Genomic DNA, 21,414 nt, shown 5'->3' with positions numbered 1-21,414 from the left:
ATCCCCCACGGCAGGGTGGTTGTAACTAGGTGATCTCATAAGTCTGTTCCAGCCTCAACCATTCTGTGATTCTATGGCTCTGCAGAGATCCCGCTTCTCCTCTCGCATGCACTGGTGCTGCCGCCACTCTGAGTTTGGTGGAGTTTTTCCTGAACACGTTAACCAGAGGATCTTCATGCCAGGGTGAGACAGAAAGGAGCAAAACATGTTGCACATATAAATATTAAACTACAGAACAAATCCTGTTCAGTGATGGTAAGGTCTTGCAAGACTGGGCAGGTTTGTAAGGGCTGGTACAGTACGAGGAATACCTGCTCTGGTCTCAGGCACCTTCTGCAGCCCCAGCACATGGTGGGACACCAAGTGATTCTTCAGTGTGTATCTCTGCAGCACCATGGTCATGTGCTATGGTCCTTTTGGTGTAGTTTGGACATGCTTCCTTCGTTCATCATTGGAACATCTGTATTTTTCCATTGGGTGTTACAGTAAACTGTTGCCCACTTTGTGGATTTATTTAAGCTTTCCAGTTTTACTCAGTGCAGAAAAGGGCCCAGATGATGCAGCTCTGTTTCCACATACAGACCTTGGCACCCACAAAGTGCCTTTTAAGTTTAGTTAGTAGGGAACTACTTAGTTGTTATTAGTCTCAGAATCAGCTGCTAGGCCCATATGTCCCTTTGGGTAGTTTAACATTTTCTATAGCACAGTCTTTTTTTTTCCTACAAGGCAGTTGCATGATTTGTACAAGTCCCTTTCCTTACTAATGCCAAATAGAGCATTGGTGTGCAGGGTTGTTTGGTTGTTGGTTTTTTGTTGTTGTTTTCTGTTTTACTAATTAAAAAAAAAAATCATTTAGTAAATGTACTCCAGGGTCGGATTTTGCCCAGTAGATTGTTTTTCAGATGAGGAACATGTCAGAGCCTGCTTTGCAGGAGTCTCTTAAGAAAGCTAACACACCAGAGTGCCATTGTAGTCTCCAGGTAGCTGATGGCTGAGAAACCAAGGGAAGGAGGGGAACAGCCAATTTTTCCAGCTGCTCAAACCACACAGAAAGGAGAGTCCCTGCCGTAATGCTACATCACTCCCATCCAGTAAGCATATATTTTTATTATATCAAATATTATATTACAAATATACTGTTAGCAGTGAAAATATATTTTAAAAATTATGTAAGTGGAAGCTTTTTATAATACAAAATATATAGAATGCTTCATTTCTGTAGCCCTATATTTTATAAAAAATTAATCTATTGAAGTATTCCTGATTATAGAAGTAGGTCTGATCAGTACTAGTGTAATGCTATGCGAATTCCCCAAGATGGGACATTTACCCCTTTTACTGTGCTCTTCCATACACTTCTACATAGTCTTCACTTCTTCGCTTGGCCCACTTGTCATCAAAAGTGCTTGTTCAAGTGGGTGAAATTACATGTCCACAGGAATGATGCCCTAGTCTATCCTATTTCTCATCTTTCATACAAATACCGTTAATTAATTCCTTCCTAGCAATGAGACAGAGCATAGCAACTCCAATAATGTGCTGTGATTGGCAGAAGTGATGCAAGGCTGTGAGAGTAGTCTTGTCCTCCAGTTGTCTGGTATTGTCTATTTAGTTTTTATTTGATAAGCAATTGATAAAGATACCAGTTATAGCTGAAATACTGCACAATGTTTACACAATTCCTTCTTGATTCTTCTTGCAATCACTTTAGCAGATGGCAGAATTTAATATAACTAATAACCTGCTTTTTTCCCCTCACCAAAAAAGCATCTGTCTATTATCAGTCTAAGCAGTTAACTTCAGCTGGGGGAAAAGTGGTCAAGATAATGGAAAGCAAGCATTTGTGTTGGGCTAGCGCAGTGCCTTTCTGCCCTAATGGTGTGGCTCCAGATGTGCTCATGAGTAGCATGTACAGCTTGAAAAGCATTGAAGATGCCCTTTTCAAAAGAAAGCATTAGTAGTTATGTGGTACCACAGTCCCTGATGCTAAATTGATTTCTGGAGTTACTGTGCTGAATGTGGCCTGAGCTATGTTTTCTGTGTCCCCACTAGCAGAAGGTGGTGTGCGGGTGCCTGTGCGGTACGGGCGGTAGCTGCGTTCTGTTGAGCCTGGCCCCAGTTTGGCAGCGTACTGCAAACCTGTGAATGTTACTGTCAGTACATGCTGAAGTGCATTGCTGAAATCAGACTACCGCTAGTGACCCTGCCGTTTTGGCATCTCATTTTCTGCTCCACTGTGTCAGTTTTCAGGTCCCAGTAATGATGGGGATGTGTTAGGCAGAGAGGGAGATACTGAAAGCTGCACTGGTCCAGATTCTGCCCTTGAGGCATAACTAGCTTCGATTTTGGTCTTGCAGGAGCACAGACCACACCTGCGCATACCTGATGTGCAGCCCTGGGCTGCCACCTCTCTGCTCCACTTAGCGTGCGTTCTAGCTGAGATAGGAGGATTTGCAAAGTGACACAAAAGAGATGTATTTTTCACGTAGTTCTAATTGTAAATTCTGTCTGTGGCAGAGTCATTGCTTTTGCGAAACTGTTTATAATCCTGCAGTTGTCTCTGATCCCACGGATATCAGCCAGGGGCTGCTGTGCATCAGTACATAGAAGGCCTCTGGGTTTTCTACGAGCAGCAGATGTGTCTATGGTGTGTGCTCCAGCCAACAGACGGTGGAGATCCAGTGACTGTGAGAGGATTGTACTCTGCATGGAAATGTCTTTGGGTTTGTTTTTTATGTTTTCCGTGAACATTACTTTGTAAACTTGCAAAGCCTCCCATCGCTCATAAATGGGGCTTGCAATATTTATGGCAAATAGTACTACAGCTTTCTAAATAAAACATGGTATGCTATTCTAATTTCATACCGTCATAAATCCTACTGCCAGTATGCGGAAAGTAGTTACTATGTGGGCTTCTAAGTTACAGTTAAACTATCTGTCAATGCTATCAGCTGTGCAAATTTCCTCAAAGTTGTGAACGTTTAAATAATGTCTGAATCATTAGTCTGACTGTTTCATTAGTTACAAACATTAGTCTGCATCTCCATGCCAGCTTTTTCTAAAAAAAAAAAAAAAACAAAAACAAAACGAAAAAAACTTTCTAACATGCATTTTAGGCAACAATCTGTTGAAAAATAGGAATGTGATTAATGATAATGCAAAAAAAAAAAAAAAATAGTGTGCCTGTTACTGTCGATGTTTGTTTTCCTGTTACTTTGAATGCGTTGCAATGTTGTAAGTAATCATGAGTCAAGCTATAAACCTGAGGTGTGGAAATCCTAAGGTTCAAGTATTGTGGGCAGAACTTTGGTATTGCCTGACTGAGACACGCGTTGAGAACAAACATCTTTGTGTCCATATGTGACCTCTGATAAGATGGTAGCATAGCAGCAGCGTAACAACCTTTTATTATAATAATTATTATTATTCATGGAAGTGCCATGAAAGACCTAAGGAAATGTGCAAATATTATAAATTGTGATAACTAAAGCCATGTTAATGGAGCAGCAATGCATAGCTTCACTCTTACAAATGCTATTCTCCAACAGCAATTTGTATTAAATTTTGTTGAATGGTTTTAAAAATGTTGGTTTTAATAATAAAAAGAAAATATCTGTAGGAGGGTGTCCTTTTTTACTTAAGGGACACTGTCAGGTTAAAAATTTACAGTGAAACTTTTCAAAGCAGGACTCTTACAAAGACATAGCTATCTGCATAGAGGCTGTGTAATTGCCGTGAACGTAACATTTACATGCTAATGATTTATTTGCATCACTGATTCAGGGGTGTTCTTATATTTGGTGCAGTGACACACACCTAATTGATGGGCTGGCCCTTGTGTAAATAAGAGTTCAGAAATATTCTACCTGCATCACTGATGGTATCTTGGAGTAATTAAAATTGGAAGCTTATAGGTATGTCATTTCTCTTCAGCATTTTAGCTTAAGTATAACCAAGAGAACAGCAATCGAGTTGAAAAAAACCACAAACATGATTTCATTTGAAAGAAAAGAAAAATTAAACAAAACCTGGCAGTGTCCCTTTAGCTCTGGTTTGTTGTAAACATCCATTCTGACACATGGGGAAATGCAGAAGAAATTTTGCGAGACTATATATATGTGTGTACATATATATATATAAAGAACTTGCTCAACTTCGTTCTGTAGGGTATAATATGTCTACCAGCACATCCCAGGAAAAAGAACATTCTCTTGCATACATGCAGAAATGTGAAAATAAAGATGCCTGTGTGAAACGTGGTGTTGGTCTCACTCCAGTGCCTTTCAAGGTTGCGTTGCCCAGCTGGCAGCTCCCCCAGCCAGCTCTTGGCTGTGCAGACAGCGAGCGAGTGGCCTGGGGACAGCCACCTCTGCCATCGAGGCACCAGCCTGCTCAGAAGAGACAACAATTCCCCGTGGAAAATGCCAAACCTGACTTCTCTCTGTCCCTGCAAATAAAAGGTGTTGCAGCTGCCTGTCCAGCACCTCTCGCTAGCCCCGAAGCGCACCCAGCTGCTGCTAGGCAAAGTGTGCTCTGCCTCACTGCACGTGTGTATGGCTTTTGTTCATTTTTTGGCACCAGGTTTGCCTGAGTGGCTGTCTGAAGTCTAAGTCACCGCTGTGAGATATTGGACACCTCTGATTTTGTTCTCAGCCCATCACCACTGCAGGCTGAGCATCTCGTCCTGCAGCCTGTGTGGGCTGGGGCGTTGCATCTGGTGGTTTGAAAGGGCAGTGGAGGAGAGGGCAGGTAGGCACTGGCAGTGAGGGCTGTCCCCACAGCACCTCCGGGAAAGTTCTGCAGAGCATGGTAGGGTGAAACTGAGGCAGGGCCCGCAACTCAGCATGTGAAAAAGGTTACTTTTGAATGCAACAGTAGCTTTTTCTTACTGTGAGACTAACTGCAATCTCTGCTTATCCACCCAGGTCCAGCAAAGCTGGCACATGAAGGTCTGCTTCTCTGGACAAGTAGAAGTTATCAGCTACTCAGTTCTCTTGCATTTGGGGCCAGAAGATGCATCTGAGATGGAGAAACATGAAGAAACCATGCAGTGTGCTGTGGAAAGTGAGGCTTGTAGCCTGGTAGAGTGGAATGTCACTGGGAACACTGTGGGAAACAAAGTAAAAGCAAATTGGCAAGGTATTGGTAACTGGTATGAAATCCTCAGTGTATTTAAATCACAGGTTAACATGGGAGGTTATCAACCACAATGGGCCAGTCAAGGACAGACATTTATAAACTTTATAAACTACCTGTGTTGTAAGTACAGTGAAATCGAGTGTCAGGTGGAGCCTGATGTTTGCTCATCTTACGCTGACACTGAGGCCAGCTGAGGTGATGCATCCATGTGTCTGGGTGACGGTCACCCCAGTCTGCACAGCACAGGTACATGCATACAGGCTTCCAGTTGGCAGTTTCTCTTGTCAAATTCTGTCCCAAAAGAATGCCTATGATAGCTAGCTTTGAGAACTAATTAAAAAAAAAAAAAAAACGAGTTCATGTAATAATTTTTTTATAAAACTGCTCATGCAAAATATGTCTACAAATATATCTAAGAGTAGAGAAGGTGAACTTTGAAGAACAGAATCTAGAGGAAGCTATTTCCAATTCACAGAAAGAGAACTGAAGCAAAATTTTGCATCCTTCCATCACGTCAGATCTGTACTGTGTGAGATGAGGCAGAAGCAGAAGTCCTGCTTGTCCTAATTGATTGGAGAGCTGGCGATGGATGATGGACCTACCCCTGCTGCTTGGCCAGGGGAGGCTGCTCTTTGCAAACAGGAGACTTCTCCCACTCACCCATCAGGAGATGCAAAATGAACTGAGGATCTCCAGACCCTCAGTGGATGTGGTTATTTCCAGCCTGTTTTGTTTAAACTTTTCTTTTGTCTTGTAGAAGAGAAATGTGTCTTTCTCCATCTGTTGTTGCAGGGACTCGAATCACTGTGGGGCTCTGGCTGGAGCCCCCCGGGGGGGAGGCACCTCCCGGCAGTGCAGGATAAGTTGCCATATTGAGTGTGAAATTCCCCTGCGAACTATTCTGCTGTCCTGGCCCTGGCGTTGCATCTGGCCAGTGTAGCAGCTCCCCGTGCTGCCCGCAGAGCCTGTGGGAGAGCCAAGGTACCAGCTACCAGGGGCATCTGCCCTCTTAACTCAGGCCAAGGGCTTCTGCAAGAGGCTGGTCGTGCAGAAAGGGGAGGATTGCCTTTAAAACCTGGGATGCTTTTAAAGATGCTTGTTGTTGCGATTTTCAATCGCAGCCAGCTGCCGTGAAACAGAGAACAGGAACAGGGTTGCAGCACAACAAAACAATTTTTTGCTCATAGGAATCAGTTCTGACCTGAAGTATCGCTGCAGAAGAAAATCAGCCCAGATGCTTACTACTGTCACGCAGGGCCAGGAATCCAGAGAAAAAAATGTAAGAATGAGGCCATTCTGGTCAGCATGAACACTCCTCCCCAAACCTTATGACCTTCCTTCCCTACACTACCGGTTTTCTTGTGACCATGTTCTTACTGTCTCAAAAAACCAGCTGGGTTGCTCTGCCTGCAGCTGAAGCGGGTGGAAGAATGATAAAGCCACGTTGCCACTTTCCTAGATGTTTAGAGCATGTTTTCAGTCTTTATATTTGCAGGGAAAGCAGAGCCCGTACACTGATGGTGTAAAGGATGGAGGTGAAAGGATCATTGTTAGTAATGTGCAGTCATCTCTTGTTAAAAATGTCTGTGAAAAGTTAGTGCTGATCCAGAACTTTCCAGAAAGATAGGAAGTTATTGGAAGGTGATGATTTAAAAAAAAATCAAAGATTGATTTTACAATCCCAGGGTTAAATTGATTTGTTGGCATTTTCACAGACACTTATCCACTTAACCTTTTTTCTAATTATCTTATTGATTTAGTTATAAATCAATATAAATCGAAAATATATAACAATGTAAGTATACAAGGAGGTAAAAGTCAGCACAATGTTTTCTGTCTGAACAGTTATTCTAAATTTTGGAGAACCTGGAACATGTAGAAGTACAAGAGACTTATATTTCCTTCACACAGCATGAGCCGTTGCAGAAGACTATTTGCCATTATGTTACTAACCAGTTGTGCATAAGAAAAATAACATTAATTTTAGTGAGTGAGCATTGCAGTGGTGGGAGACAAGACCTATCTGTGCTGTAATTGATAAATGGTAAGACTCCTTGGGAAAACCTATGCGTTTCTATGACAAACTGAGTTGCAAAAAATACCTCTAAGTTGTTCTCAATTTTTGTTTCAGATTTTAAAAAATTTATCTTGGTTTATTTGCCTTATATTTGTTTTATTTTGCACTAAACTGTGATATTGTAATTCTAAAATCTGTAAGGACATATTCTACAAACAAGTTACTGAACTGTTTTCTAGATCAGTCTTTTGTATTCAAGTAGCTGGACACAAGCAAACAAGAGACGCTTCGAAAGGAAAAGAAGGTAAGAAATTGCAATCACAGCAAAACCTTGCAGTGATTTTATCAGTAACATAAAATTAACAGAATATTTAAGCTTGTAGTTTAGACCTTACTGTAGCAGTGAATATTAAGTGCATGCCATAAATAAAACCCAGGAAAATACCGTGTAGATTTTGGCAGCTTCAAAGTTCAAAAGCAGAATTTCAGAACTTGAAAATTCACTTTTCTGAGAGTATATTTAATGCCCATTTGGGACAGAAATCTCATTACAGCTTGTGAAAAGGATATTCCAGGGCCCAAGCAGCCCCACTCAGCAGCCAAAAAAAAAAACCATTGCAGAAATCAGTGTGAAATTGTGCAGAGACCTGTAGGTAATTTTAGATAATATAAAAAGCCATGTTCAAAAATTTGATAAACAAGGAGGGGCGTACTGTTCCTTTACGGTAGCTTTACTACAGGTTTGGGCTGGTATTTATAATACTTCTATGACCTCTCTGTTGACAGTCTGTGGACACCTTGCCATCTCCCGTGTGCATCTCCAGAGCCCCCAGTGAGGCTGGGAGGTGCTGCCTGGTGCCTGTGTAGGGGCTGAGAGGGGCCATACGACTGCGGAGGTAATTTGGACAGAGCCGGGAACGAAGCCAACCTTTCACACACTAGGTGAGTCCTTGTGCGTTCACTATTCCTTTTCTCCAAGGACGAGTCCACGGAGTAAGAAGATACCCTGTTGTAGGGGTCTGGGGCTAGAGCTCCCATGGGGAAGGGGCTGGAGGTGCCTCCTGGTACGGATGAAGTCTGGAAGGGGCAGACCGAACCCACGGGGTCTGTGTTGGCCCGCAGAGAGAACGCAAAAATGTAACAAACCTGGTCAAACCTGTTCCCCGTGCTGGGGTTTCTCTCCTTTGGCTTTTTTTAGCACTTGGCAAAGAGAGGAGCAATAGATGTTGTTTGGCTGGTCTTCTATGGTTTCGCTCTCCAGGTATTTTTAGCACATTGATACGCGGGTGCCTGGGCCCTGGCTGGGCGAGTTTCTTCCTTGTTTTCAATGAGGCATCACTGCAGCTCTGCCAAACCCTCAGCTTCCACCCCCAGTGCAAGCAGGGTTGGGAACCAGCCCAGAAGACAGCCATCATTCAGGTACTGGGGCACTGACACAGAAACCAGAAAATGGTCTGAGGCCTCTGTGTACCCTGTACTTGAGGCACCTCTCAGTGCTCCTCCACTCCCTGCATGGAGCTGGGCAGTATCGTCATTATTGTGATGATGTAATAGATTTTATAGTCACCAACACTCTCAGTATAGACTGAATTTCCCAGTGCAATGGTTTTTTCTGAACACCAAAATGTTATTCACTAACATAAACCCGCCTTCTTTACTTGCACTGCTCATGTTGAATTTACAGGAGCAACTGTCTGGTATCTGCAGCTGAGTTGCCCAATGTTCAGGGATATTTTAGGATATCGTTGGCGTTCCATAGGTGAAGGAATAGAGGCAACAGTTATAGAGCAAGTGCTGACTATGCCTCATGCAGTCCCTGCCTGGCAAACAGGAAAAAAAAAAAAAAAGGCTGTGGTGTTTGTTCAGAGCTGCTGAGAATGTTAATGAAAAGCAATTACAAAAAACTGTGGTGGTGAGTCCCCATGTATTAATCTTTATTAGAGTTAAATTTTCCTTTGCAAATGTGACATACCATCAGGTTTCTGCCTCAGGGGTGTGCTTTGTGGGATGGTACAGGGAAGAGTGTGCGGCATTCCCAAAGTAGCTATTAATTTCCCCCAAGCGCTTTTAGCAGACGAGACTTGCAGAGAGCCAGCTAACCCAAGCCAGGGTGGCACCTGAGCCACTGGCGGGTGCGGCTGGGGACACCGCTGTCACTCGGTCGTTCACACCTAGCGCAGTCCAGCAGCTCTGAGCGAGGGTTGCAGTTAACCAGGGCTGCCAGACTGAAACAAAAACTGCACAGCGCAGGTTGGGGGGGGTGGGGGGGGAGGGGGCGGGGTGTAGCTTCTCTCATTAACCATTTCTAGTTGAGCAGCAACTACTTTAATATGGCAACAGCGGCAAACTCTAAAGAATTGCATGGGTTAAAACACCAGTTTTATTCCTTTCAGTGATGTCCCTTTTGATACAGTGCATGCATTCACTGGCAGGCAGTTACATGGCCCTAATAAAAGCAAGTTCACTTTGATAATTGTACTGGGGCTCTGCCAGGACACCTGGTTGCCAACAGGCCCAGGGGGACATGCTCGTCAGTACTTTTCCAGATGCCACATAGCTTTTTCAGGGGGTGTGATGATCTGACATGACTGTAGATGTAGCAGTAAATAGGCTACAGGGCCTTTAAGGACACCAGACGTTTTCTCTCATCAGATAGTTATCAGTGTCGTACCAAAGGTCATGTTCTCCATCAGCTCACAAGAGTTTCAATGATTTTTGGTACCAGGAACTTGTTATTTTATTTGTGCCAGGACTGGATGTACTTTATACTGTAACAAACATAAACTGTAAATAATTACAAGTGAAAATGTCAGATTTCTTCCTCCTTTATGTGATTTCCCTTTTGGTTTGTTGTGTGCATTCCCTGGCAGACAGGCATATGGCCCTGACGAATCTTAAAGATCAAGAGTGACCCTGAGAAGGAGTGGCCTGAAACCTACTTTATCCCAGACACACAAGGAGCATCAGTCTGGCTCTGACACAAGGCCTGTGGGAAGCTGATGCCAGCTCCATCACACGCAGCAGGGGCAGGGAATTCTGCAGGTAGCATGCACTGAACTATGTAAATGCTGTTAAGACTTTTCTTTATCTTTTGAAGCGCAGAACTGAAGGTAAGCCTACAGTCAGTTCTTTTTATCCCTTTAAAATATATTCATAGTCCTTTAGGAAAGCTCCATTATATACAATTTCTTTCCTTTTCCTTGTTTCCATAGTGCTCAGAATGGTCTATGCCAAAGGCAAACATTTCAGTAAACAAAACGAAAGATGTGTGTTGTGATACCATTCAGACTCAGTTTAAAGATGTCTAAGGTCATGCCCTCAGAAGAAAGCCCAGCAATGTTTTTGTTCAGGCTATTTTACATCCCATCATAATTCAAAGTTAAGTTAATGTTTCGCCTCAGGCTGCAGTAAATTAGATAAAACAGTATTTCCTCATTCACAAAGTAACAGCAGTTACCATTTTACTTTGTCCACACTGCTCTGTTGTGCTGATAAAGGAAAAAGACATTGCTTAATCCCTTCTAACAAGACTGTTGAGACTGTTTTAAAAAACAAAATACATTTCTGTAGTGCATTGCCCATTGCTGAGGCATATTTAAGACTGCTGAGCCTCAACCTATTCTAGGTAACGAGAGCTGGCTAGTGGCAAACCTACCACTACTATTTGATAAGCTAAAAATAAAACTAAACCCATGCGAACCTCAAGATGATTTTTCCACCTCATTTTGTTTCACCCAAAAGCAGAAAATGCTTGTTCCTTGGAATTACTGAAGCACTCTGTGAGTGAGCTTTTCAGCATGCCCTCTTCGATGGAGGTACCGGACACACGCACATCTGGATGCGATGCAGCTGAGCAGTGCGCACCCGACCGGCTTCTTGCCGAGGAGCGATGCCCCTGCCCACGGTGCTGGAGCTCCCCACGGAGGACCAGGGCTTGGTGTGTAACACAGGGTAAGAGCTTCAGGTAGGACATTTATCTGCTCTTTTACTCATCTGCTGGTGGTGCAAATTACTTTCAGATCCCAAATGGTAAACAAGAATCTAATATCTTCCACTATCCAGAACTTCTCAGCTCAAAAATAACATAACACAAGGATTATTATTCTTGAGTAGTGAAAATAATAGTATGAAGTGTCTTCTTATAACCCACACCCAGCCACTTCACAAGCTAAACACTACAGTGTGTCCATACCGGCTCTCTGTGACTGGGACAAAATGAAAATCCAAAAGATTTCTAATTGAGTACATTGCTGCAGTACTTCCTGAGAGGCATGGAGATGCTGGGGGGGGTCCCTGCTGCATCATCACCTCCCCCAGGTACTACAGCTGCTCCAGTGGAGACACTACTGTGCTGCAGAGGGGATGAATCCCACTGGTAAGTGCCATCACATTTGGAGAGAAGCACAAAGCATTCATGTAGTAATTTATGGTGTTCATCCAAGTATTCTGGCATTTAATTTTTTTGCTTAAAAGCCACCACCCCACCCTTGAAAGAAAACAATATAAAAATATAAGGTCCTTTGAGGGGGGAAGTTCTTAATTAAAAAAACAAAAGTAGTTGTCTTTCAGCTAAGTTTTTTTGTGTTTATGGTGTTCAGAACAGTTCCAAAAAACGTGCACTACCAATAGAGAGAACTTTCCTTCTCATTTGCATGCACATCAGAAACTAGTACTTACTGCAGCTTGTCTGATAGGTACATCTTGAACTGATCTGCTCTCTCAGTATTTCATCCTATTAACATAAAAATAAGCAGTAATTTCCAATAGATCCTAATCTAGTGCCAGCTAAAATATCTGCCCAGCTTTTGACAGCTGAAGTCACTTATATGGATGAAATATATATTTAATAAATTAGGGAGCAGAAAGGAATGACATCATATCAGATGATGAGTAAGAGTTTTGGCCAAAGGTTAAACCACAATTGTGCATTAATCTGAGACGACAACAAAATGTTGTGCACCTGAAACAGTGTCCAATTGATTGTTCCCAGGCTCATTCCTGTATCTGACAAGAGGTTACATTGAACTTTTTTTGCTTTTAAAGTGTATTCTTTATCTTTTAAGTGAGTTAGAAAGCTGTACAAGAGTCTAGGCTTGAACATTGGGTGCTGATGTGCATACAGATAAAATAATGTTTTCAGGTTGCAAGAAAATAATGTTTTCAATGTCACAATGGAAATAATCAAATGGGGTTTCAGATTGGAGAAAAAAACATGCCTGGTACCAGCCCAGAACTTTTGTTCCTACCTGAAATGTTTTTTTGTCTCAACCATTAGCAGTACTGGTGCATTAGACCTGTTAACAAGACAGTATTGGCAAAAGAATTTGTTGCTAGTGTTGCTTGTTTTTCAAAGAGCAGCTGGAACCTGAAATGTGGTCTGTGGCAAACGGCTGCCTGGCCATGGATAAGTGGCAGTGTTGGGTAGGTTTTGCAGAGCGCTGGACACACCAGGTTGCTGGGAGGTTGGCTTGGGGCTGCCCGAGTGTGGACACGTGGGAAACCGCGCTGACAGGCAGCTGTCCTGCAGCCTGGTTCCCCTGTGCCTCCATGCATTAGCAGTTCATAAAGGTAATGTTCACACGTTACAAGGGTTTTAAATACTGGATGAAAGGTAAGATGTCACCTGTTACTTGTGTGGCACATACACTGTGTTCTGGAGCAGGACGCCGTGCTGCGGGCAGCAGCGTCTGCGGGCAGCCTGGGCTCACACCAAGGCTTGGTGGGGCAGCTGGTTTACCTAACCCTTCTGCTTGCCAGAGGAAAAAACAATGAATCCTGGTGATCAAGAGTCAGAATAAGAGAAGATGAACAGAAAAGCATATTTCCATGAATCTTTGTCTTTAGAGGAGATAGTGTGAACAGCTGTTATCTTCAGTTTTCATATGGGTGGCTGAGGCACGGAGCAACGACAGAATTTCTCGAAGTAACCCAGAGGCTCGCTCTGACCGCTGACACTATCCCAGACACACAAGGAGCATCAGTCTAGCTCTGACCTGAAGCCCGTGGGAAGCCAGCACCAGCTCTGTCACACACAGCAGGGGCAGGGAATTCTGAACTGTGTAAATGCTGTTAAGACTTTCCTTTATCCTTTGAAGTGCAAAACTGAAGGTAAGTCTACCATTATTTCTTGTCCCTCTTTCAGCCCATTCTTTCCCTGGAGGATGTCTCTGTCCAGCGATGTGTTGGGGTGCAGTGTGCGCAGGCACCTCTCGGCAGGGTGCTGGGTCAGGCTGGGAAGCATGGGGGGCACTGCGCGGCGGGGCCATGATGCTGCGGGTGCCCAGCAGGGCGGACCCCGTGGCAGGGCAGACCCCGCGGCACAGCTGTATTAGGGCAGCCTGGCCGGCCGCTGCTCCTGCCGTTCCCATTAACAATGAGGATTGTATTGAGGCACAGGGAGAAAAGGGTCGTTTGTTTGCTTGTTTCCAGTTAATCAATTAAGAACACTTTAAAAGGTAGCAAGAAAAAAATTGCTGTGTTGAACCTGCCATGTAATTAATAGGAACAAATATATCCACACCGATGTCATCTCCCACACCTTTCGTTTTCTGTGGTAGGTACCTTCTGCAGGAAAATCCCTGTTCTAGTGCAGAAGGGAACCGCGGAGCAGAGGTGATGGAGGGGCAGGAGCCGGGCGCTGAGGGTGTTGCTATGTCCTTGCTCTGCTTACAGCAGACACATGGTGAGGTGGGGAGGGTCACTACCTGGATTGACCCGTTCCCTGGCAAAAGGCCTGAGCCGCTGGTGATGGCTCGCCTGCATTTCAGCCGGGGCTGGACCCCGGCTGTGCTCCCCAGGATCTTGCATGGGGAAGCACAGACCAGCTCCCGTGCAGCCTGAGTCTGGTTTGAGGTTTGCATTTGCTTTATCATTTCACCCAAAAAGAGATATTGGTAACAACTGAGTGTTTTATTTTCTTTTTTTCTGTAGACCCCATTGTCAAGTCACAGAGTTTGCTGTAAATAAGTCTACAGTATAAAATTATGTTTATTTTCTCATGCCATCAATTTTCTGCCTCCTCTTTCTATTTTGTCTTTCAGGCATTCATTTTGGAAAATCTAGAAAGGTAATTTATGTGCAATGTTTCTGGCTTGACAGTCTCCTTAAATGCTGAAATGGGGCAGAAATACAGCTGGTGTGGTGACGTTTGTCTCCAGGTCACTGCTGTAGCTGTGCCATTACCTTGCCATGCCTGGGCGACTGCTCCTTTCTCCAGGTAGTCTTTGGCAAAAGCCCAGTCATTACCTCTCATTGTAGCAAGAGTGGGTGTCGCTGCTGTTTTAAGCTGCCAGGAGCCCAACACATAGCTACAGAAAATAAATGTGGTATGAGCTGATTGATTTATCTGCATTTTCTAGCCCAGCAATTAACTCCGCTTTTGGGAGGCAGTACCAAAGCAGCAAGCACGCTCTAATGCCAGATCAGAGCTGATAACATATTCCTCCCTTTCCCGGGCCTTCGCTAGCACAGAGATCAGCCTATTAAGGAATAATCTCCCAAAGCATCACCCGACCTCAACGAGGAGCATCGCCGGCTGTACTGCGGCAGAGCAGAGCCTGGCCAGCCGCTGGAGACAGAGCAGGAAGCTACAGGTGCCAGGGACGGGAGGGAGGTGGCAGCTGGGAAGTCACTGCTCTCACCCTGCTTTTTGCCAAATTGCTTTGAAACTTATTGTTACTGCACAGATACGCTTCCCCATTACCTGAAGAGCTAAGTGGCCCTAAACGCATCGTAGCCCTGCGCTGGTGGCTGCTGGTGGCTGCATGGGTGGTCCATGCTGGCTGCTGTGCGGTGGGACCAGCACGCAGGGTGACTCGTGGGGGGGGCAGCTGTGGCTCGTGGCTGCGGAGTGTGAGGTCTGTGGGGAGACTGAGGCAGATGGGATGCTTCCGACCTGGGAGCAGCGGCTGGGAAGTGGAGCCCACAGGTACTGGTGAGTGCCCAAAGGCCCCGTGGTAGCACAGGCTCAGCAGTGGGCTCTCAGTCCTGGGGAGGCAGGGGTGGGAGGGGGAGAGAGGGGGAGCTGCTTTTTCCACTGCTTGCCTCCCACGCTATCCCGAACAGGCTGCACCCCCTCTCCCTGTCGGCATGCTCCCTTTCTCTCAATTTCTCACTTGTGTAAGCTGGGGTTATATTTATCCCAGCCCTTAAGGATGCTAATAATTCAATTCAGATGCTGTAGTTAAAAGCTACAGCACATAAGCGAGCATTCCTGCTGGGGAGTGTTTTGTGTCAGCAGCCCAGCAGCTCGCTGATGCATCAGCTGGGAATGCAACAGGTACAAGGGCAAAGTCAATGCCACGAAGAGGAGACACCAAGGAGAAGGCTGCTGCCAAGGCAATCTCCCTGAGCCGCTTGTAAAATTCCCTGTGTTTAAGTGTCTCTGTGGGTGGCTGTTGATGGAATTTCTATATAAGGCAAAAGAAGTAAGTTGAATCTATGGTCTCTCTTACAAAACTTTGTGATTCAGTCAAGTGGAATCAGTGTGGCTATTTTTTCATCCTGACTTGTGTCCTTTATGTGTGTCTTACAGCTGAGGACTGAACTGGTCATGTACAAATTAAAAAGTAAGAACTGAAAACATTGCATGTATTTTTGAGGTGTGCTCTGGTCTTAAGGCCAGGACCAGGAAAGCCACGTGAGCCCTTAACCAGCAATCAACAGTGCTTTGGTTATCAAAAATCCCATCAAATCGATACCTGAGCACTAAGACAAGACAGAGGCTTTACCTTCCCTGCGGTGTTCCTGTTGTTCTCTGCAGAGGGCATCTGTTTACCTGTGCTGCCTTAGCAATGCGTGTGCCTTTCCACCGTATCTTGAGCTAAGGCGTATCTTTTGGGGAAATGTCGTGCTTGTCCTTTGTGGCAGCCCAGGCCTAGCTGTGCCCCTCTGCTGTATGGACGTGGCTCTGGACATCCCATAGGTAGGCAGTGACATGTGGCAGCTGCTACCGGGCAGGTAACTAAGCCATGGGGTGCTACTCACCCATCTCCTGATGTTGCAGACTGCCTGTCTAAGGCTCTCCTGTTCTGAAGGACAGTGCAGATGGAGCAAAACAGGCTGTGCTCACCTGAGAAAATCATTTTCTGAAGCGATGTGTTGGTGACAGTACGATAGTGCAGGGAAAAGGCTCTGTGTCTGTGTGTATGTCTAACTTCTCCAAAAATCTGTGGTCACAAATGCAAATGGTGGGAGTATGCACAACAGCCAGCAAGGTGTGACCCTGCTGCTGCTCCTGATTAGTCTCGCTAGCTCAGAAATTGGTGAAAGGATGCAGAGCTGTAATAGTCTGCATGAAACATCAGAGGGCTTTGGTGTGAAATACAACTGTAATTAAGTGTGGTGCTGTGGCTTTCACGTTGCTACAGTCAATTCATCGATACGAGGAGGGCAAATGCTGTGACAGGGGCTTGGGATGATTAATGAGCTTGTACAAGCTTCATGTTTTGTTGAAATTACAGACACCTGCTAAGGCTGAAGCTTTATTAACGGACACCGTATGAACTGTGGGGTCTTTTAGGCATATGAAAGTAGAAGATGGGGGGCTGCAGGCTGAAAGCCCCTTCCAGGATGAACTGGTGCCCTGCCGGGTTTTGTGGTTCTTGACTGGCACGGGCTTGGCTAAAGTGTGGGTGACCTGAGGGCAGGTGAGAGAACAGCACTCCCGCCCGGCATCTGTTCTCAGCATTAAGGGCATGTTACAGGAAACATCATGCTGAGCCTTGCTCATGTTATCTAACCCCAAATAAGTAATGGCCAGCGGAGCAAGTAACAGCAGCAGTTTTTCAGGTTTGGAAGGCTGCTGCTGCACCCTGTGGCCCGAGAGCAGCTCACGGCTTCTCCCCAGCGCAGGCAGCATGGCGCTGCGCTGCTTTGCAAAGCAAGTGTTGCGCTCCAGGTTAGCAGCTGCTGTGCGCAGTTCTAGCTCAGCTTCCGCTGCTCGGGAGCCCGGTGCCCTCCTGGTGCCAGCAGCATGCAGGCACGGCTGTGGGAAGCAGGTAAAACTCCTTCTTGCCAAGACTCAACCCTGGGGCACGGGCAGAATGCCCCCCCTCCCAGCCTCGGGAATCCAGGTGAAGTATCTCAGAGCTGGTGGCTGGTGCCCAGGCTGCTGGCACGGCTGCGAGCAGGCAGCAATGCAGTGCTGCTGCCCAGGGACACCAGCCCACTCCTCCTCGTGGCCTTTGCTGCACCCCCTGCACCCCACAGGGATGTGGTGCTGGTGGGGTCTCTGCCCCGCAGCCGCCTTTGGGGTTCAGCAGAGATCTGTGTATTTGCAGGACTGAAACTGTGCAGCCCCGTGTAAAAAAATGTAACAACTTAATTTTCCAATGATCCCCCCCGCCCCCCTTTTCGAAAGGGATGCCTTCAGTTTTAAAAGAAGTCCATTTTAAACAAAAGACTAATGAGTATGGTAGCACTTCCTCTTTTGCAAGTTTAAACACCTTCATCTTTCTTCAGAGAACAGCTCTAAATCATTTTATTTGCAGGCCCTAAGTAGGAATTTGTATTCATGGTAAGACATTTATTGAGTTAATTTATTTAAGGCTGAGGCATAATTTCTAATAATGGAAGAGTCCCTAGGCCCAGTGAAATTGTCTCTCTGATACAGCATTAATATTTTAAGGGTTATAATACTCTGTCAATTGATCTGTGTCTTTTAGGGAGTAGGTTAGTTATTGATGGTCGCTCATATGAAGGATTATCTTAGATAAAGCTGGCACTTGGCAGACCAGTGCCAGCATAGCCACACTGGAGGGAGGGGGCTCCAGGGTCTGGGTAAATGGCTATGGACGGAATGAGGAGGAAAAACAAGATGCACAAATCTGCAGAATGGCTGCTGCCCCTGCCGCCCCAGGCTCAGAGCGCAGCGGGGGGAAAGCCCCGATGCCGTGTGTGTGTGTGCGCAGCCCTGCGGCCATCGGGGGCTCCTGAGGGGCTGCGAAACGGGGCTCTGATCCGAGTGGGGTGGTGTCGGCACATCTTCTGCAGGAAGCTAGTTCTTCTTGGCAGGTAGTCCGTTATGATAACGGTTAAGAGACAAGCAACTTGACCTCTGAGAAGCTTAATTTCTCTGTTCCTGAAAACAGGGAACACTGGCGCTACTTCTTGAGTGATTTAAAAAGAAAAGGAAAAGTTCAAATTAGAAAAAAAAAATCTTGTTTGTTTTACTGCTATATTAACAGGCTCATTGCACTATGAAACATAGTGCTGAGTGGCCTTTAAAAAGAAGGTACCATAAACCAAATGTGGATTAAATACCTGTAGGGAAAGCCTGTGTCAGGGAAGGGATGACGGGACCACTGAGGCCCGGGCAGTTTGATGGGGCACGTCAAACCCCCCAGGCCAGGCTGAGGGTACCGAACCACGGCAGTGCAGTGGCCTGGGAAGGGGGACAATATCAGCAAGTGGTGCAAACCGCTGGCAAGAGCTGACAAACCTGAAAGGATACCGGGGTGGCTTCAAAGTCTGTCACCTCCTGTCTGGTATTTTGAGTGGGCTAGCTTTTAAGTTTCCTTATAAACCCCAGAGGTGCCTAATTGGTGGGAAGCATTAAATGCAGGAACTTGAGTCAGATTTGGAGTGTTTGAATGTGGCTCCGTGTCGGGCTCAGCTTTGCTCCTGGCACACATCTCCTTCAGTACGTGGAGCAAGCCAAAGCCAAACACCATGTTGGGGCACCAGGTTTCAAATCAAGTTTTCTGAGCAGCAGCTGCTATGGGCAAGTCAGTCATGCTTCGTCAGTCCGGTGTCTGCTTTTAATTATGGTCCAGAGGTGACTCTTTTCATACAAGCAGCTGCGGCTGCGAGGTCACACAGTTCACAGGTACGCAGGGATGGGCCTGCCAGTCACTCAGCTGGGTAATCCTGCCCTGCCAAAGCGTTGCGACAGCTTTAGAAGTGTTATAAAGAAAGCTAAATTGTCCATGCTAAGCTGCGGTGGCCTAGTGTGGGTGTGTTCCCTGGCTTTGAGTATAAGGTTTTATTTATTCACTTGTAAATGATTCCTCTTAATGCAATAGGTAAAAGCATGTTTCTACTAAGAGCTAAATTCTGCTCCAAGTCAAATGCTGGTACTCTGTGTTTCTATGTGCCTGGCTTTATTGTGGGTATTGAGTATTTACTGAGGAAAAGTGAATGTTGGCATGGAAGGACATGCAGCTGCAGTGCAGCTTTGACTGTGCTGCCTGCAAGAGTAAGATAAATGTGTTGGGAAAAAGTGGGCTGTGGAGGCATTGAAGACATTACATGGCTGGTTTTTCCCCTAAAACTTACTGCGGTGAGGAGTGTTGCACTGCCCTGCAGAACTTCAGACTAATGTATGTGTAAGATGACTGATCACGTCTGAACTGTGCTCCTCGGGGCCCCGTCTGATACTTTTTTCTTACATGCTCATCTGTCAGTTGTGTTGTCAAGCCTTCAATTAATGAGTTACTGGCAGCTCTATTCATCCTTACTCCCTCCCTTCAACCGTGCTTGGTGCTTTCCCGTCCTCAGCAAGGTGCTGCAGAGGTGCTACACACCACGACACCCATCTGCTCAAAGGATGCAGATGCTCAGCGAGAATGAAGACAAAATAAAGTGATTCTTTCCATTGCTGCTTTCCTCCTCTGAGAGGTCAGCGAGTCCCTCCTGCTTTTCCCGAAGGAGGGGTGTGCCAGGGCACGTAGCAATTGCTTGACTAAATCACATTTGTTGCTTAACAGCCCTACAGCCCTGCCCGGCAGGCACGCTTCAGGAGGCGGTGCAGAAAACTGCAATGGAAAGTAGCCAGCACAGTGTTACACAGAAAACTGTTTCCCTTTGCCATGGCCACCAAAGATGACCAGGGAAAGCAACCCATAATTACCCAGTGCACCTGCAGGCTTCTTATTCAACACTTACCTGTTATTGGGAGCTTGGACAAAAAATTGCTACATGTTCACTGTGAACTTTGCGGCCATGCGTCTGCTGCAGCCTTTCATTGTCATCATCCGTGCCCTTGGTCTGATGTAACGTGCAAATAATCAGAAACAAAATGTCTGATGTGTTTTCTCTGTGTATTCCTTTACCTTTGTGCCCCTTTAATGCTGTTCAGTCTAAATGACACGCTCTCATTCATTCTTTCCAAATTCTGCTCACACGGGAATCTTTCCATAGCAGTTACCTTTTATTTCCCATTTCCTCCTCTAGCCCACCCAAAACTGACCAGAGCACTCATAAAGATTCTCAGTAAACCACCTTTGCTTATTTAGCATTAATGCAACAAATACCTATAGTCATTATCCTCCTTTTCATATGTACAGTTCGGAAGGTACCCAGGGACACCATTTTGTGTCCTGCGAGGGAGCTACTCTTGTGCATGCTTGTCTTAGCTGATAGGAACAAGAATAATTATGTCTCACATAAAATACCTGCACATACACAACGGAGGAGACTCAGCAAGCAGAACTGCTGAGGTGGGAGGGACCGTATATATAGGGTTACAGCTGCAGGGCTGGCAAGTAGAGAGCAAAATCATAGAAAGTGACTGCTGGGCTGGAGATCGGGCTGCCTGTTGGAGGAGGGAAGATGCAGTTTTCGCACCCAGCCCTGGCTCCCTGCCTGCAGTGAGGGGCAGGTTTGCCGAGTGAATGACACCTGCAGTCATTGCCCAACATGACTGAGCACAGGCAGCTGTGAGCCCAAGGATCTGCAGCCACAGAGGACTGGCAGTGGCAGGCGAGTTTAGATTAGAGCTAGACTTCAAGTATCTAGTGCAGGAGGAAAAGAGCTGCCTGGAGCATGCCAGATCTCTGTGTACAATTGTAATTATTCACAAATTTTATGGACATTGTATTTGCTCAAAAGGAGTCAATGAATTGACCAAACAGAAGGCAAACTTGACGTTTGGGAGGAAGAATTTATTTCACGTAAGTAAATCTCAGAAACCTTCATTTTGATATAATTTAAGACTCTGTATGAGTTTAGAGAACTCGGGCCCGCGAGCTGCAGGCAGGCCTGCGTGCCATGCAGGGCAGGCAGATATGAGCATCAGCTGCCGCTTCCCACAAGCAGCTTGAAGGACGAGAGTTTACATCTTGAAAAAAATAAATGCATTACTTGGGCATGGGTTTAACTTTCTTACATAGGAACTGAATCTAATTTTAGGTAAACCCTTTTGGTATCGTGAAATTGCTTCTGATTCATTGGAATCAATAAGACTGGAATCAGGCCTGCAGTGCGTGGGGTGTCATATAAATAACATACCTGGTCCCCCCTCATACTAAAAGTAGTAC

The 21,414-nt window shown here is 45.6% G+C and overlaps 1 protein-coding gene across 1 annotated transcript in view; it reads left to right on the top strand.

Moving 5' to 3' along the window:
- The first annotated feature begins 87 nt into the window (after positions 1-87).
- GABRP (gamma-aminobutyric acid type A receptor subunit pi) overlaps positions 88-21,414 on the top strand; it is a 46,772-nt gene continuing 25,445 nt past the window's right edge. The window contains exons 1-3 of the mRNA XM_080399982.1: positions 88-14,222; positions 14,314-14,372; positions 14,515-14,748. The gene's annotated coding sequence lies outside the window, so the exon portion shown is untranslated. The remainder of the gene's footprint in view (positions 14,223-14,313; positions 14,373-14,514; positions 14,749-21,414) is intronic.

The sequence above is a fragment of the Falco punctatus genome, assembly GCF_963210335.1.
Source record: "Falco punctatus genome assembly, chromosome: 8".
Lineage (NCBI taxonomy): Eukaryota > Metazoa > Chordata > Aves > Falconiformes > Falconidae > Falco > Falco punctatus.
The sequence above is the reverse complement of the archived record's forward strand: the minus strand, read 5'-3'. Positions and strand labels throughout refer to the sequence as shown.